The sequence below is a fragment of the Protopterus annectens genome, chromosome 1.part0, assembly GCF_019279795.1.
Source record: "Protopterus annectens isolate FY-2018-M chromosome 1.part0, PAN1.0, whole genome shotgun sequence".
Taxonomy (NCBI): domain Eukaryota; kingdom Metazoa; phylum Chordata; order Ceratodontiformes; family Protopteridae; genus Protopterus; species Protopterus annectens.
The window spans coordinates 1,226,987,795-1,227,006,665 of NC_056725.1; the positions used below are offsets into that span (position 1 = coordinate 1,226,987,795).

The 18,871-nt window shown below is 39.8% G+C and overlaps 1 protein-coding gene across 1 annotated transcript in view; it reads left to right on the forward strand.

Annotated features, from left to right (window-relative positions):
• The window catches only part of WDR35 (WD repeat domain 35), a 2,872,164-nt gene that overhangs the window by 2,339,436 nt on the left and 513,857 nt on the right, over window positions 1-18,871 (forward strand). The window lies entirely within an intron of this gene.

The window sequence follows — 18,871 nt, forward strand, 5'->3', positions numbered from 1 at the left end:
ATTGGTCTTCCTGAATAAACTGGTCTCTGTGATGGTGCTGCTGCTCCTGGTAGCTGGATTGTCTGTGGTCCCGGTTGTCCTGGTAGTCCTGTAATTCGTCCTGTAGAACTCTCTGTCGGTTCTGGTTGCCGCTGTGGCTTATGTTCCTGTCCTGATCCTTCTGTGATGTCAAAGGCTTCTGCGAAGTGTTGATAGCCAGAGGGGATTGGGATTGTGGGGAATGAGATGTTGGAGGGGCAGTCTCCTGGTGGTCCTGTATTATGCCCCTGTCTGGTTTTGTGCGAGGATCTCCCCTGGGAAAATCCTGTTGAGGTCTGCTGGCACGGTTATATTTTCCCTTATATCCCCTGTAATAACTAAAACCTTGTCTGTTGTTGGTTCTCCTGTTGTTGTTGATATTATTATTGTACCTCCTAGTAAGTCTCCCAGGATCATCTTTGTCCAGTTGATCTCGTTTCATTTTATTAATCGTTCTTTCTTTAATGGACTGCTCATATTTATTTATTTTATTTATTTCAGTTTGATTACCGGAGAAGTCCACTGGGGCAAGAAGAACCCATTTTCAGTGGAGGCCCAGGGAGAAAAGCTCCAAGGCAGTACAACAATACAGTGCTTAAGAAGAATACAAAGATAATCCACACAGCAAGAAAACATAGTAAGACACTGCAAATGCAAATTTACAATAGAATATGCACACAGTAAGCACATTGTAAATGCATATTTACAATAGAATGTACACACAGTAAGAACATTGAAAATGCAAATTTACAATAGAATGTACATGCAGCAAGAATTCGCGAAGGACACATCAAATGCTAAAGAAAAAACAGCAAAAATAAAAATTAAAAATTAATCGATTTTTTTTTTTGCTAACTTTTCAATATTTTCATCCATACAGTGAAGTTAGAGCCTGCTAAAATCATACATAGAGTTTGGGTGCATAAAGGTGCAGGAGTATAGGGGCTTAGTCTAGAAGCCTCTTAGTCTCATATCCTTTCACTCTTTCTTTAAGTAGCTCAAATTTAGCATCTAGGTTACTGTGGTTCTCATTTTCCAATGTTGTTTTTAAAGATGTGATGTCTGCCTTTGTAGCTTCCTGCACACTAAGGTTGTTCCTTACTAGCAGATGAATAAGTTTGTAGCTGACATCCTCTAAAATATTTTCCCATTCATTAGAAAGTGAATCATCCATATTTTTCCACATTGGTCTTTTGTTCAGTCTAAGTCCCCGGGGTAGTCTCTTCTTATCTATGCTTTGTTGTAAATAAATGTGTTCCCAGTAGAGACCCTGCATGCGTTTCAGTTGCTTTTCTAGTTTAGAAAAAGTCTCTGAATTCATATTTTCTAGGTCCATTCTTCCCTGTCCATTTTCTGTATCCGTTTGTATCTGATCTGCTTCTGTATCATTCCAGATAGGTACAGTTAGTAAATCTTTTAGCCTGTCATTATCCATGTCTTAAAATGCTGGAATTCCGCACCGATTCAGGGATCCTTTAACGGAACAAAAACCTTGGTCTCAAAATCCAAAGTACCAACAAAAAACAAGTAATCTCCGTGGTATCCTCGAAGTCTCAAAACAACCCACTAAAGTGTAGTGGGTCTAAAAACAAAACAGTGTAAGAAACTTCTCTGTGTGGAAGATTTTCAGTCCATATATTTCTAATTAATCACTGTATATTAATCAGAATAGACAATAGTAGTAGAAGTAGCGAACGTAAACTCGTCAAGTCAAAAAGTAATAATAGAAAATATATAATTCTACAGCATTACTAAGTATTCGAAAGTAATCCAAACAAGGCAGGCAGTCTGTTTCCAGTCGAAAATCCTTTATTAATTACACAGACAAGCGATCCAAGTAAAACAAAAATAGAGTAATAATTTCCTCACAAGTTTTCTAAATATATATTTACTTTTTAATCAGGCATGGGAGTGGTTTATTGTGCTGTAAAACAAAGTGTTATTGGTATACATGTTAAATTCACATCCCTTCCCCCATCAGTGTGACATTCGAGCTGGTCCTGCCCTACCTAGTAGCTGTCATAATAATATATAGCCCTGATGTACTTTAATGATACATCTTATTTAAACAAATTATTAAGTAGATTATTAAGTCTGGGATTGTATACAAGGCAATATACTACATGGCTGGAAGCACAACTGCAAAAGTTAAGCAAGCTCATTAATCTTGTACTGGACTTCAATTTATTTACTTTCAATGGCAAGCACTACAAACAAAAAACTGGTATAGCAATGGGGGCTGCCATGGCTCCCAGCATAGCTAACATAGCCCTGGGCAAATGGGAGGAGGACTTTGTGTTAAACAACACAGACTACATGCAGCATATCACATGCTACTTACGTTTTATTGACTATGTCTTTATTGTGTGGGAAGGTGACACCTTGCAGCTTGGAGATTTTATCACTTACCTCAATCAAACAACCCCCTTCCTGAAGTTTACCTCTTCCCATAGCTGTACTTCAACCACTTTCTTAGATATGCAGATTTCCAAGGACACCAACAATAACAGAATCACCACTGATCTATTCAGAAAACCAACGAGGGTTAACTTATTACTACACAGTAAAAGTCTACATCCTACAAAAACCAAGTATAATGTAGTGAAATCCCAAGGCTATAGATTAGCTCGAATTACCACAGAGATGGAACCATTTTTGAGAAACCTGAACAACTCAGAGAATGATTTTCTAGTGAGAGGCTATGAAAGTCAGATGTTAAAAAAAATCCTGGAACCCATTATAGAACTGAAAAGAACTGAAGCACCTTCACTCAACCTCCCCAGTAGAAAACTGTTAAGTAATCCCACAGAGAATAACAAATATAATATATATATGCAAAAATAGCTGCATCCTGACATACACTTTGGATTATCACAGTATAAAAATATTATTGAAGAAAACTGGGACATTGTCACAGGAAACCCTTTTCTGATTAACATCTTAGGTGAAGCCCCATCATTTGTTTATATGAAGGCCAGGAATATTAGAAGTTTTGTTGAATTTAAACCTAGACCATATGAGAAAAGCACTAAAAGATGTGAAACTAATTGTACATTTTGTATATTTATACAACAAGGTGATAGTTTTTATTGCCCTTATTTAAAGAAGATCATTAAAACCAGTGCAGGGGGTGACTGTAACACTAAAAAAGTAATTTACAGGGCACAGTGCAATGAATGTGATGCATTCTATGTGGGCAAGACTGCAAATAAACTCAAGCAAAGGATTTCATGTCATCTGTCAGAAATCCGCTCTGGATGTAAAAATAATGCACTAGCCAAACACCTTTCTCTTCATAAAAGAGACACAGGTTTTAAGTTCCAGATCCTGGATCACATAGACATGGGTGATCTTGAAGGAGACATCCTGAATATTCTGGAGAAACATGAACTCATGTGGCAATTAAAGCTGAACTCTTTTAGAAAGCCTGGACTAAACTACTACTGTTCAATTAAAAGTGCACTGGAACTTAGAAAATTGCCACATAGTTTACATGACTAATTGTATTTTATTTTATTTTTTTCTACAAATTGGTTTTAAATACCATTTTAAATCATTTGAAATTTAAGTGTATATTTTGTTTCCATCATCATACATATATTTTTTTTATTTTTATTTTTTTCTGGTTCTCTTTTTTCCACTTTATTCAAAATGATGGTAATAACAATACTAACTAATTATACAATTATATAGGTTTTTAGGGTTCTTGTACACAGACCTGAAGAAGTCTAGAAGGACGAAAGCGATATTTGATAACAATAGGTTATGAAAATAGAAACTGATTTTTACATGCAAAATGTATATGTATATATTTATATATAATTTTTGATCGCAAAATGAACTAAGGTTGATATATTTCCAGCCATGTAGTATATTGCCTTGTATAAAATCACAGACTTAATAATCTACTTAATAATTTGGTTAAATAAGATGTACCATTAAAGTACATTAGGGTTATATATTATTATGACAGCTACTAGGTAGGGCAGGACCAGCTCGACTGTCACACTGATGGGGGAAGGGATGTGAATTTAACATGTGTACCAATAACACTTTGTTTTACAGCACAATAAATCACTCCCATGCCTGATAAAAAGTATATATATATATATATATATATATATATATATATATTTAGAAAGCTTGTGAGGAAATTATTACTCTATTTTTGTTTTACTTGGATCGCTTGTCTGTGTACTTAATAAAGGATTTTCGACTGGAAACAGACTGCCTGCCTTGCTTGGATTACTTTCAAATACTTAGTAATGCTGTAGAATTATATATTTTCTATTATTACTTTTTGACTTGAGTTTATGTTCGCTACTTCTACTACTATTGTCTAATCTGATTAATATACAGTGATTAACTAGAAATATATGGACTGAAATTCTTCCACACAGAGAAGTTTCTTACACTGTTTTGTTTTTAGACCCATTACACTTTAGTGGGTTGTTCTGAGACTTCAGGGATACCACGGAGATTACTTGTTTCATGTTAGGTTCTCCCAATCATATAGGAACCCGGTAAAAAGAAAACGAACTAGATCAATACTTAAAAAAGCATCTGATACATCAGGGGATGAGTCCTCTTCTGGGTATGAAGTTGAAACTATAGTATCCACAGACTCACCAGCACAAAAGAGGAGGAATTCCAGTAATTTGGAAGATTTAAACCAAACGGGGGGTAGAAAACACAGAAAACATAATGAATATGGAGGGACTATTACGGAAGTTTGTACAGAAACACCAGTAGAAAATGTACTGAATATTTCATCCTACCCCCTCTCCTCCTTGGAAATAAGTATCTTGAATGAAGGTCTTTCATATATACCTGGCTGTTTTGTCTCTGAAGATTATTTTGTCAAAGATATAGTTGAGTTCTGTAGGGCACTTAATTTAAAACTGTTCTTTCATGATAAAAGTCATACTGATGCTCATGATCAGTTTAGATATCACAAATCTTCATTCTCACCTCCAATGCATCCAAGTGTACAAGCATTTCAAAACTCTACACTTAGGACCTCCACTTTAATTCTAGGAATAGCCATATCAAAGCAAGCAATGTAACTACACAGGAGATGAATATTATTTCTAAGCTGGCTGACAATCACGAGATAGCGATCTTGGGAGCTGATAAAGATGGAGCTGTGGTGGTGCAAAATTGGGAGCAGTATGATAAGGAGGCCAAAATCAGCTTGCTGATAACAGATATTATGTGCGACTGACATATAACCCTACCAAGCAGTTTCAAAAACAAATAGATTACTTTTTATCATTGGCTGTGGAAGGAGTTATCACTGATAATGTCAAAAAACAACTCACTATTCTGGATCCCAATAATCAATATGTATACTTTCTACCTAAAATACATAAGAACCTGCATAATCCTCCTGGCTGATCAACAGTGTCCGGTAGAGGTTCTGTGACTGAGCCCCTCTCCCAGTATCTAACTAAGTATTTAAAACCTTTATTAAAATGGGTCAGAGCCCATCTGAAAGACACAACTGAATTCTTGCAGGTCATCTCTGAGATGCAGATAGAGGATGACTGGATACTCTGTACCCTGGATGTCAAAGCTCTTTATACTAATATTCCCCATTGAGCTGGTATCCAGGCCTTAGAATATCGGTTATACAGGTCAGAATTATATCCACCTGGTTTCAATACACTGCATTTGTGCCTGACTGAGCATGTATTAACAAAGAATGTCTTTTTCTATCACAACATTTGTTATCTACAAATCAAGGGTACAGCTATGGGGGCGTCATTTGCGCCTATATATGCAGATATATTTATGGCATATATAGAAGAGCAGATTATATATGACTGTTCCCATAACTTGTACCTTGACCAAATAGGTATTTGGAAAATATATTTGGATGATTGCTGGATGGTATGGAGATCGGATGAGGAACATCTGATGGAGTTTGTGGAATACTTGAATGAAACAAATGGGGAATTGAATTTATGGTGAACTACCATAAAAATAATATCACTTTTTTGGATGTAATGGTAAACAGGGCTTCAGATAACACTCTGACAATGGAAGTCTACTGTAAATTCCCTGCGTATAATTCCCTTCTCCATGCCTCCAGCTTTCATCCCCCCTATATATGTAGAAACATTCCTAAATCACAATATACGAGGGTGAAATGAATATGCTCACAGGACGATACCTATAGGCATCACAGGGATGACTTGACCAAGATATTCTGAGAGAGGGGCTATAAACCAGGACATATCATGCAGGCCAGGAATGCTGTTAGTAGTATGGATAGGGCAGCACTCCTACAGTATCATGATAAACAAGGTAGAAGTACTGGTTATCCTAGATTAGTGACTACTTATAGTAGAAATGTTGGGGCACTTATTGATAGTGTACAATCCAATTGGAACATTCTTAAGGCAGATAATAGGTTCTCAGAATTATTGGGAGCAGATTTACTATTTTCCTTTAGGAACGGCAGGAACTTGGCATCCCTCTTTAACCATTATAAACAAGGAGGATATCAACCTAAGGAGAAATTGCAGAGTACCATTCTGGGACAAATTTCTACAGGATGTCACCCATGTGGTCATTGCACACATTGCAGTAGAATATTAAAAGACAATAGCTTCACTAGTAAAAATACCAGTATAGTTTATGACATTTCCTTCATGCAAACTGCAGCTCATACTGGGTTATATATTTGGCCACTTGTCAGTGCTCAGCTTTTTATATAGGCAAAACGTCTAGAGCACTTAAATACAGAATCTCAGAACATATCAGTGAAATTAAAAATAAGAAACATACAGATGCTCTATACAAACATACTGAAGCCCACCAAACAGCCTCTTTTCATTTTATAATTATTGACAAAATTTTGGGTATGAAATATAATAAATCAGGATGGCATGAGTTATTGAATGCCAAAGAGAGAAAATGGATCATCAAATTGGGAGGGCTTTTTGCCCCAGGATTAAATGAACATCTCTAATTGGTTTATTGACTAGTGACACAATATATAAATGTGTGTTATTTCATTGTATTTTTACACTGATGAAGGCTTAGTGAATTTTAAGCCGAAACCGGTTTGTAATTTTTGTATATTGATGTCTTGACTTCAGTAAATTTATATATACGTTTATGGCTTCCACTATCTGCTGGTTATTTTTTGGTTCATTCTCACTTACTCCACCCACCATGGACTCTGGATCTGACTCCAGACATATCAAACCTCAGGCTGATTGCCTGGCTTCTGCAATTCCATTATTAGCCAGATAACCTATGCTGTCCTCTCCAGTCTGTCAAACAACTATTATCTTCACACAAACCATCTACACGGAAACCTTACTCCAGTAAATGGAAAAGATTTGCTTTCTGGGCCCGCGAAAATAATGTTGATCCTTTTTAAGCCCCTTGGCATAGCATCACTGAATTTTTAGCCTTAATTTTTAAGGAAGGTGCTAGCTCCTCTATGGTTAAGGTTCAACTAGCAGCAATATTGAATTTTCACATAGGATTTGATGGTGTTTTCGTTGCTTCCCATAGACTATGCAAGACATTTTTGCAAAGTACTCTCCTTCTCAGGCCCCTCTTCAGAGATCCTAATCCCCCATGGGACCTCAACCTGGTACTGCAGCAACTTACTCAATCCCCTTTGAACCTGCCCCTAAATGTGACCTCAAATATCTTTATTGGAAAACAATTTTTCTAGTAGCCATTACATCAACCAGAATAATTTCGGAGATACAGGCATCGCCTGTCACCATATTTGATATTTCACAAAGACAGAGTTACTTTAGGAGGAAAAGAAGGATTAGTCTGTAAAGTGGTATCAGAGGCTAATATAAACCAATCTATTAATTTGCCCATATTTTTCCCCAGATTTTCTAACAAAGGTGAGTACACACTACATTTACTAAATGTGCACAGGCAATTAAATTTTTACCTACTCACAGAATGGAAAATTTCAGGAAGTCTGAACAGTTATTCGTCTCTTTTTCAGAAGTGAACCTTGGAAAAATTGTTACCAAAATTACTTTAGCCAAATGGCTTATGGATTGTATTTCTTATATACACCAAATTGGGCATTACCTTGTCGAAACCTCTAAGAGCTCACTCCTCTAGAGCCATGGCTACTTCATCAGATTTTCAGTCTAGAGCCTTCATGGATAACATTTGTGCAGCAGCAATTTGGGCTATTCTCCATACATTTGTTACTCATTACAAACTGGATATGGTTTCCAGGGGCAGGGCGTGATTTGTCTCAGTGGTGCTCAGAAATATTCTTCCTTGAGTCCACCCAGGGAATAAGGTAGCTGGGGACTCTGTCTCATAAGTTGAGGATAGAATGAAAATTGACAACTTCAGATAAAGAAGTTATGTGCCTGCCGTAACATTCCATCTGTGTAGTCCATATTTCTCAACTCCCCTCCCACCAACCCCCTTCCTTATCAACGTCTGGAAGAGTGAGCACTTTTTTTGAGCATGCCACTTCCTTGGTATATAGCTCCAAATATAATCTCCTCTCTCTCTGACTGAACTGTCTTTTTCTGCTTTTTTAGCAATCAAGATCTGAGGTAATTGGGGTTGGTGCATTGTGGATAATGGAGTAGCTTGAGGGTTTCTGGTTGCCACAATCTTTTACAACGGCCGAGTCGGATAAGAGGGATCAGATTCAAACCCGTAAGTTGAAGAATAATGAAAATGGACAATACAGATGAAACGTTATGGGAAGTACATAACTTCTTTCTTCTGTAAATGTTCAGGAAAGAGCAGACATATTTTTCCCGAACAAAGGATGTAATTAACTTTGGTTTAATAGTCTCACTGCATCCTATGAAGAGGAGCAGGATTTTTGCTTCTAAATTATGACATTTCATTTGGAATTCTGATAGACAGCAAAGCAGGTAGTGAATTACATCTGATAAAGTGGAAAGGCACCAGAGCCAGCTGAGTAGTGTTCTTTTTATGTTTTAACTCATTACAGCCGAGTGACACCTCCAGGCGTTTCTGCTGTTAACTCCTACTGCGCCTCTAGGTGTCAAATATTTCTTGTTCATATTTGCATTAATAATTTCAAAACCATGCTACATACAATGTACCGGAATATTTTATCTTGAAGCATACATGATGGCAAAAACAATTGTATTGATATTTGACCTATGTCAATGAGTATTTGTTAACACTGTAAGGTGATAACTTAATTTTTTAAAGGCTGATGCCACACCCACTGGGAGTTAAAGGTACACACTCAAAAGAACTGTACTGGAGGGAATGATGATTAAAGTTAGCAGAAATTGTTTTTCTAACTGTTCGGGAAGAAAAAGAGAGAGAGAGGGTTTATCCATATGACATTTTACTGACTAATGACTTCACAGTTAATCTTTGAGTAATAGTCCATTTGTCATAATCTGGTTCATTCTTTTCAACTCAGACCCAAAGACCACAGGTCTGAATCAGCTCAACAAGGAGAAAAAAAAAATTCCCAGACCCTAACAGCTCCATGTTAGTATGTGTGATCCGTGCTGCTTGACTGTTCTCAAGATTTTCTCTGACAAATGTTGAACCTGCAGAAGACAAAGTGGCCCCAGATTATTTTTGAGTTTGGCTTATATATCTCTTGTAAAATTGTTCTGCATTGCTTTGTTACTGATCAGAAGTTGCTCATCTGTATTGTGACATTCAGGTAAGATCCTTCCATTTAGTAACTATATTTCATGACAAAAATTAAGTGTATCTATAACTGTCCCAGGCCATGTTTTCTCTGCACATTAATATCCATCCTGCTTCATGTTCTAATAGTTTTACTGCCATTGCTATGTGCTTGATTGTGTTAACTGTCTTTCTGTACAGCTGTTGCAGTTGGTTGGAGATTTGTTATTGAGTGCTGGATGTGATGGGAGGAGTGTTTTCACAGGATAAATATGTACTGTGCATGGTATATCTAGCACCCCAGCATTTAAAAGGTAATTGCAAGATCTGTAAATCTTCTGACTGTAAAAAAATTAACTAATAGGAGGAACAAGCTTATTTTGATGGGTATGATACCCAGTGATGACCCAGCATAACCTGAACCTTTTATTTCTCAAAATTCCCAGGAGTCTGTCCCAGAGACTTCAGGGCTAAACCCAATGGTAATACTGGGACGCTACAAAAATATATGCTTTGGATAAGCCCTCCTCTAAGGAAACTTCTCCTGTCCTCCAAAAATAGTCAAGGCTTGAGGAAGAAGAGTCTTTTGGTGACTCAAGAGTGTCCAACTGATGGTTAATGTGGTAGAGGACCATTCCCATTGACTGGTTATAAGGCATTGTGTCTTCTTTCTTTCATAAGTTGAGTCTCCTGGGCATGTGCTCTCTAAATTTGCATTTCCCAGACCTTTTACATGTGCTTTCTGACATCATTGTGTCTGCAACTATTGATCACGCAGACCTTTAAAAGACCATGCTTCAAGTTGAGGTTGAAATGGTTCCCTTCCTGTCTCTCTCATGTTCCAGGGTGGACAGTGATAGTTTTTCATGACAAGCTTTGCTAAGTTCTTCATAAGATCATTCTTGTACGCAAATGAGACTTTATCGACTAGGGTACTCGTACGTCTGGACAGTCTACAAACCTCAGGCTCCTTCCTCATGTGCCATACATCCACTCTTAGCATCAGCTGATGTGCTAATATAAGACGGATGCACAAATGTATCAAAACTCATAACTTTTTTTGCTACAAGCAGCATATGCAGAAATCTGGCAGCTTCACATTTAGTCATCCATTTTAGTGGTCTTTAGGGGACTCTTTCTCTTTTTTATTATTTTTCTGTGAGAAACCTATTTTGTGTCAGTAAGGAAAATTTTGTGTTATGACAGCATGACAAAACTGTTCTTGTTGTCAGGTATTTGCCTCTAAAACTATCTGGAGTAGACTTAACACTCTTAAAATTTACCCCGAGAACAAACTGTTTCAGACAGTAGCTTGTGCTACTGTGGCATTATCCTCTTCACCTTCCTGCTCCACCCCAGTTAAAAAAGAAATGCAAAGCTAATAAAGAGGTTGTTGAACATAACCAGATATCCACTACTGTTTGTCAGTCTAAAATGGGTGACAGTGCTGTACCATTGTTGCAGTCCCCAGACTGTCCATCTTCTTCTCCTGGGCCCTCTAACATTGCCCCTTTGGAGGATATTATGGCTAAAAAATTTATAATATCTGGTAAGACTGACTGTATGACTGATTTAGCTGAGAAGCATGACCCTAAGCAAGCTTTAACTGAAGGAGCTGGTGATATTCATCAACGCATTGCTCATTAGGACATTCACGACTATCTGATGTAAGGCAGACCTTTGGATTCCACCCCTGGGACCATATGTCTGGATGATTCCCATAAAAGTACTAAAAAAAAGTATATTTCTCCCCTCATTCTTCTTTCCAGTCAGATCTCCAGTAAAGATGACTGGTTTATTTTGTCATGGGTCTTTTGAAAGCCCTTCAGCTGTTTCAGACTGGTCAGCCTTCTTTCTCATCTTCTATTAATATGCCTTTAAAAAGGAATAGAGAATCTTCTGAGGAGAAGGGAAAATCTTTCTGATTCAGACCAAGGGGCTTTAGATTATGCATCACAGATTTTTCCCCTGCATGATTCAAGTCACATGTTGAGGACACATTATCTTTGGACTCTCCTAACAAAGAGATTTCTATTGTGCATCCATTACAAAGATGAAAGGCAACTTTAAATGGGAAAGCTGAATGTCTTTGACTCCCAGAGAGGATATTGTGAACTCTTAAATATGGATACGCCCAAACCTGTAGCCATCATGCCTTTTATAGGTGAATTAGAAGATGCTTTTCTGGCTGCTACATTATCCAATGCCTCCCAACCTCCAGCTCCCAAAAACACAGATAGACTTTATAGAGTTCCTGACTCTCATAAATGTCTTTGTAAAAATACATGGCTCTTTCAAGTGTAATTTCTCGTAACTCAAAGGAATCAGGACTATTCCTACCACTAGAAGTATTCTCAATGACAAAGACAGTAGAGTTTTAGATAGATATGAAAAGAAAGTTTATACCTTTGCCACCTTATCATTTAGCTCAATTAACCATAAACAGTCGCATGTAAAAATACCTTCTAGCCATTTTGTACAATGTAGGAAAAGGTTATAGCTACCCTTCCTAATACTAATATTAAAGCCAACCATCTGAACATGCACATGCTTAATTCAGCCACACAGGTAGCTAAGCATACCATTTAGTCTGGTGAGGATACTGTGGGTGTTGCTTCAAGTATAGCTGCCCCTGGCTCTTTCATGAGAAGACATGTTTGGCTAAGGCTTTTGGCCCTTATTAGAAGATGTCAAAACTCAGTTGCTATGCATTCCCATAGATACAACCTTATTATTTGGTAATTCTTCTACAGAAGTTTTCAAAATGTTGAATGAAAGATGAAAACTTATGCAAGGTATAAATGCTTTTTGTTCCTTTTTCTTAAGTTTCAAAGAAAGTATTCAGCTAATTCTGGACCCTTCTTTTGTAAGCTTCCTAAATTCAGACAGCAGAAATCTGGAAAGGGTCAGTTTAACAAGAAGTGACATGAAGACCCCAAAGAAAGTCCAGTGTATCATAAAGATCCAATTCACAAAGAAACAAGTTTTGATTTCTCAAATTTTCTCTACCACCATAATGGCCTAACTTATCAAAAACAAAATGCTAGAAAGCTATCTCTTTACCTTCCGGTCTGGAAATCCATCACAACAGACCCTTGGATGCTAGACATCATAAAAATGGCTGCAAACTCCAATGGGCATCCCTTTCTACATCCTCAGGAATACCTCTGATTCCCAAAGACCAACACCACCTCAATCCTCCAGTCCTTTCAGTGGGGAAAGGGTTTTCATAGGTAGGTACTAGACTGTTGGCCTAAGGGCCTGAGTAAGCCTAGCCAACAAGGTCCCCTGGCTTATACCACCCACGAAAATTAATTTCCCGTGCTCCTGTCGAGCAGAGCCACAGAAGTGATCCCCGGGGTGTATTCCCTATTTCCCATCCACTCATCAAGATTTTTCTGGTACCCAGAAAAGAGGGCAGCTGGAGACCCCTTCTAGATATCTTCAGATTAAACACTTCATAGATGTTCCAAAATTCAAAATGTTAACACTTCAAATCGTATTTCTCAAATGCACAAGAATCGCAGACCTTTTTTAAACATTCTATGATTTAGGATTATCAGTTTACTTCTTTACTACTTGGACTGTACTGCTGCAAGAGTCTTTACCAAATGCCTTGTCCTTACCTGGTTGATTGTCTGAGTTCAATTCCATCTAGCCAGAAGGTGACAACAGCCTTAGAATTTACTTAGAATCTCCTTCACCTTCTCAGATTTATTCTGAACCTCAGAAAGTGATCCCTAGAGCCTTTCTAGGATGTCCTCTTGTTTGATTTCTTTTTCCTTTTCTTGCCAAGGATATCTTCTTGACACATACTGACTACCTTTCTATTACTCCAAAAGGTAAAGGCTTATCAACTTTACTTCCTAAATCTGTCAAAACAGCAAATGTCTTCAACAAGGAAGTTTTTTAGAGTCCTAGTTTTGATAGCCTCATCAATTCTGATGATTCCTTTTGCCAGACTGCATAGGAGCAAGATATTGTGCTATCTCAAGTCAATATATGCCCAACAATCCCATCTTCTTGCTCACTGAATTCCATTTCTCCACTTTGTAAGAAAGGAATTGCTTTGGTGGGCCAAACGAGCTGCATCCAATCTGGAAGTCCCCTTCTTCCTCTGAGCTCTTGTCAGAGCATGGCTGCAGATCCTTTACACTTTGCATGGAGAGCATACTTTGAAGGCATCAAAGTACAGGGAGATTGGAAACCACAACAGAGACATAGACACACAGTTCTCAAAGAGATGATGGCTCTTATCAGTGCCCTGAAAGCTCTAAACCACCTTTGGATTCCAGGTATACTGCACGTGGTGATAGACAACACCACTGGGATGTGGCATGTAAACAAAAAGGAGGGACAGCATCTTACTCCTTTTGCAGACTGGTCATGATAGCCTGGGATTTTGCCCACTCAGCATACTCTATTCATTATTTCCGTCCAGTCTGACTGATGGATCTTTGGACAGCTTGTCAGATTTGAGCTAGCAAACTAGTGCACCAGCCTCAAGCTCCTCTAACTTTTCCCTCCCACAATGCACCTGCACTCACCAGCAAACTGCCTTCTGATCTTATTTGATGTCTTCAGGGTTTGGATGTGATCCCATAGTTGTGACAGCTAAGTGCTACTACCCTGATTTTTGGGTTAGTTTTGCTCATATTTCAGTCAGGTTACCAATTTAGACTCATTGGGTTATTTATTTTATATGGTTTATTGGTATTTAGAGATCCTCTACTTGATGACTTCATCAGGCCTGTGCAGGCTTTAGTTCTCCTTCTTCAGGTTTGTGTGTGTGTGTGTGTGCGCTCTCTTTTTTCTAATTTTTCCTAATTTTAGAGAAGATATGGAAGAGAAAGAAAAAGCTCAGAGGTTCAAGAAGTGTCACAAATGCATGCACAAGTCTCTATAAGTTGGTCATGATCTATGTATTTACTCTCGGGGGGTAGACCATCTCAATATGGAATGTACCTTATGGAAGACCTATGGCAAGAGGTCCTTTTCAGACTGACATAATCTTATTACTAAAGGGCTTCTTCCCTCCTGACTGTAAGACAGACTAGCTTCAAAAAAACAAAAGAAGAGCTAAGCCTTGAGAAATGGGACAAGGACAAAGATGACTCCAGAAAAAGAAAGGCTGATGTTGAGCTCCAAGCTTCAGAAATCCCAGCCTCCAACTAGACTTCAGGAAACAACTTCTGTGCTTTTTCCAGTCCACATAGAACTGATATTAATGCCTAATAAGTCCCCCCAGTGGGTTGCAAACTGGACTTCTTCAGAACAGGAGTTGACGTGTCTACCTCCTAGACCACCTTCTACTTCCTCCCTGCCCTCCTTACTCATGTGTAATGCCCCCTTTGGCATGTATCTGTCCAGACACATGCAACTACTGGAATGCTCATAGAGATACTGTACTAAAATGAGGCAAAGCCTAATGTGTGCATGGATCTCCTCAAAGCCCTGTCACTATACTCTGTATGCTACAGACTGCTATGAGGTGACCTGTGTTCGGCATTCAGAGCATCTTCTAACCAAATACTAATGGACCCTACTGCACATCAACTAGTCAAGTGGTATCAGAAATACCTGGTCCAGGGATCCAAACCTCTTCTGCAACATCAACAAAATGGTTTGGAAGCACTGGTATAGAACATACTGCTTCTCTGGAATAGACAACCCCGTCCATGTTGTCCCTATCCATATTCAAGTGCAACTTGGATTTCTGGATGGGTAATAGAAAATTTACCCCAAGACTGCCCCTATACTACAAATGGACAGACACAGCTCTTAAATGCTTTATCCCTTGCATGTGTCCAGTCAGATTATCTGTAGCATGCTCCAGATGTTCTTCTATTCCAGTGTTGCAGTATTCTGCTTGTAGGTTTACCCTTCTTCCTCTCCAGCTCGTCTGGCCAGGTTTACAAAGATTTTCAGTCCCTCTTGGTGCATCGGACATCTGCCTTGGCTACTAGAACGTAGGCCATGAAAATGACGTCTGGATGCACCAGCCCTCAGAACTATTCAGCCACCAGTCGTACGCCAGGTGCTCCTGCTTCTCGCAGACGTTGGAGCAAATTAAAGTTCAGATAAGTACCCCGTTGGGGATTTCTTCAGTCCTTGTTAAATTGTATAGATTGTTCATGTCATCCATTAAGGGCAAATGCAAGTGTGGTTGCCAGATTCCCCACAAAGACTCCCATGTCCAGTGTCTCTTTTGCCTAGGCAAGAAACACAACCATATGAACTGCACCATGTGCCATTCCTTTGTCCCAAAGACCTTACGTCACCGTTTCCAGGCCCTTCACCTTTATCTTGAGAATCAGCATTTAAAGCAGTTAGCATTAGGGATGGAGGCAGCATCCGAAGCTTCGTCTGAACTACTTAGAAAAAGGGCCAAGGCCTTGTGGCCCATGACATCTGCTGTGCCTCTCGCTGCCATACCTCCACCTGTAGCCGATGTTAGCTTGGTTGAGGATCCAGCATCCATTGGGTTAGATAAAGCAGGTACATCTGAGGAAGCCGCACAATCGCGAGCAGATGACACGTCCAGAGAGGATTTACCAGCGCCTGCCTCAGACACTGGGGGGAACCAGCATTCACTCTGGGCCCATTGGATTCCGCCACCTCCATCCCGATGCTAGACCCTAGGCCTACTGCCTCTCTCACTCCTGCTAGGCCTTTAAAAAGAAACAAAAAACTAGACACCTTACTTCGACCTCTGAATCCATGCCTGATTGGCAGGTTTTTAGTCAAAACATATTCAGTATGTTCATGAGCCTTAGGCCTTCTGCAGACCCTTCTGTCTCTGCATCTCCTTTACATAGCCCAAGGCCCCATTCTGAAAGGAGGGCAGACCAGGCCGAAGAAGAAGTAGATTATGATTCTTCTCAGGAATCTCTGTCCTATTCCTCCCAGATTTCATCCCCCCTGGGATATGAATCCCCCGAGGAGGGCTCTGTTGGACCTGACTCCCCTGTTGAGGATTTAACCTTTGGGGAAACCATAAATATGATGAAAGACCACTTTAAGTGGCAATGCTTGGATATGACTGAAGTACAAAAAAGATTTTATGACTTAATTCAAATGAACTCTCCTAGTCCCTTGGCAATCCCAACCTGCTTTCTTGGATGCCTTTGCCTCCACTTCCAACTGTCCAGACTCACAGCCTCCTGTTCCACGTAGGGCAGACAGGCTTTACAAAGTATCTGATTCAGAGAAATTTCTCTTCAAATGTCCACCAGCTGATCCAGCCACTATCTCCATTTCCTCAGATAGGGCTTCTAAGCTATTTCCAAACACCACCATCCTTCCTGCTGACAAGGACAGCAAAACTATGGAGAGACTAGGTAAGAAGATTTACACTTCTTCCACACACACTCGTTCAGGGCAACCAATTAACAGACTCTATAGCCCTTCTAATGAAAGCATCTAAGGAATTAGAGGACATTCCTGACTGTGCAGCCAAAGCCTCTCTGGCTTCCTTGTTGGCACGCATCTCTCAGGTAAATAAGCATTCATTAAGATGCAGCTATGATGCAGCAGAGGCCTCAGCCAGGTCCAGCTACATCAGCTTTGGTACTCAGGAGATATTCTTGGTTGCGGCTGCAGCCCCTCCCAGACAACTTCAGGGCAAAACTGTTGGACACCCCTCTTGATAATTCAGCCATGTTTGGCACATAGGTTGCTGACCTATTTAAATCTCTGCAACAAAAAGGAAAGGAATTGCAGGATTTAAAGCACCTTTTGGTTTCTCCTGTTCCTAAGTTTCAGAGAAACTACCCAACCAAAACTTAATTCATCAGAAAATCCACTAGGCCTTCAGCCCCTCCTAGGTCTAGGAGACCTCCTAGAAGACAACCTACCCAGACTGGACCTTCTCAGATCTCCAGCCAAAGACCTCCCTTTCCAGATAGGGCAGGTAGTGTTTGACTACCTGCACTCCTTCAGCTCCGTCCCCCTCCATTTGTTCCCCATCCACCCTCCTCTCTCACTGTCTCCCAGGGTGGTCCCTCATCACCACAGACAAGTAGGTGCTATCCATCATCCAAAATGGATACTTCATGTCCTGGCACACCCCACCTACAAAGCTAGGAATCCCTCTTCCATCTCCCAACCAAATTCAGGCCCTCCATCAGGTACTACAATCACTACTGATTTAAGGCACCATAGAACCAGTACCCAGGCCAGAAAAAAGAAAAGGATTTTACTCGAGAATATTCCAGGTCCCAAGAAAGGAAGGGCCATGTAGGCCTATCTTAGACCTCTCCCATCTCATTCTCTTCCTGCGGGTACCCACCTTCAGGATGTTAACTCTTCCTACCCTTTTCCGTCTCATCCTTCCTCAGGCCTTCATGGCCACTCTTGACATAAAGGATGCCTACCTTCACATTCCCATGAAGCTTACCTTCTAAAAATACCTCAGGTTCATAGCAGGCTCTTCCCACTATCAGTTCTGTGCCTTGCCCTTTTGGCTCTCTTCTACCCCCAGGATCTTCACAAAATGCCTGGCTTCAGTCATTGCTTATTGCAGAGCAAAAGGTATCCAACTATTCCCATACCTGGATGACCTCCTTATTCAGGCAGAAGACAGGACAACACTTCTAAACCACTCCCAAAACCTCCAAATTCTCCTTCAGTCTCTGGGTTTCATGATAAATTACCCCAAATCTCACCTCCAGCCCACACAGGACATTGTTTTCCTGGGTTGCAGGATCAGGACAGACCTCATGAAGGCCTTCCTCCCAGCAGAGAAAGTAGAATCCCTTTTTCACCACCTCCTGACAGCTCTACATGCTACAGAGCTGACTGCAAGACATTTCTTCAGATTGCTAGGTTACATGGCAGCTACCATCCCCATGTTGCCCCTAGCAAGGATGCACATGAGAAAACTACAGTGGTACCTGCGGTCAGTATGGACCCAACACTCTCACCCTCTATTGTTCAGAATCCCACTACTTCCCTGCCTACACCAGGAACTGAAATGGTGGCTGGCTCAGGTAGCACAGAACCAGGAATACCACTTTCCACCCCCTCCACCTCAGGTTAAGACAGGAGGAGAAAAGTTCACTTGCTAGGACCCAAGCCTTCCTCTTTTAGTTTAAGAAATGCTAACATAGCAATAAACCATACCAGAAGCCCTTATCTTTCTCTGTCTTTTCATCAATTAATGCTCTGTCTTAAGATAATTGTTCCATTTCAGTGATGTCACTAAGCTGTGAAGAGG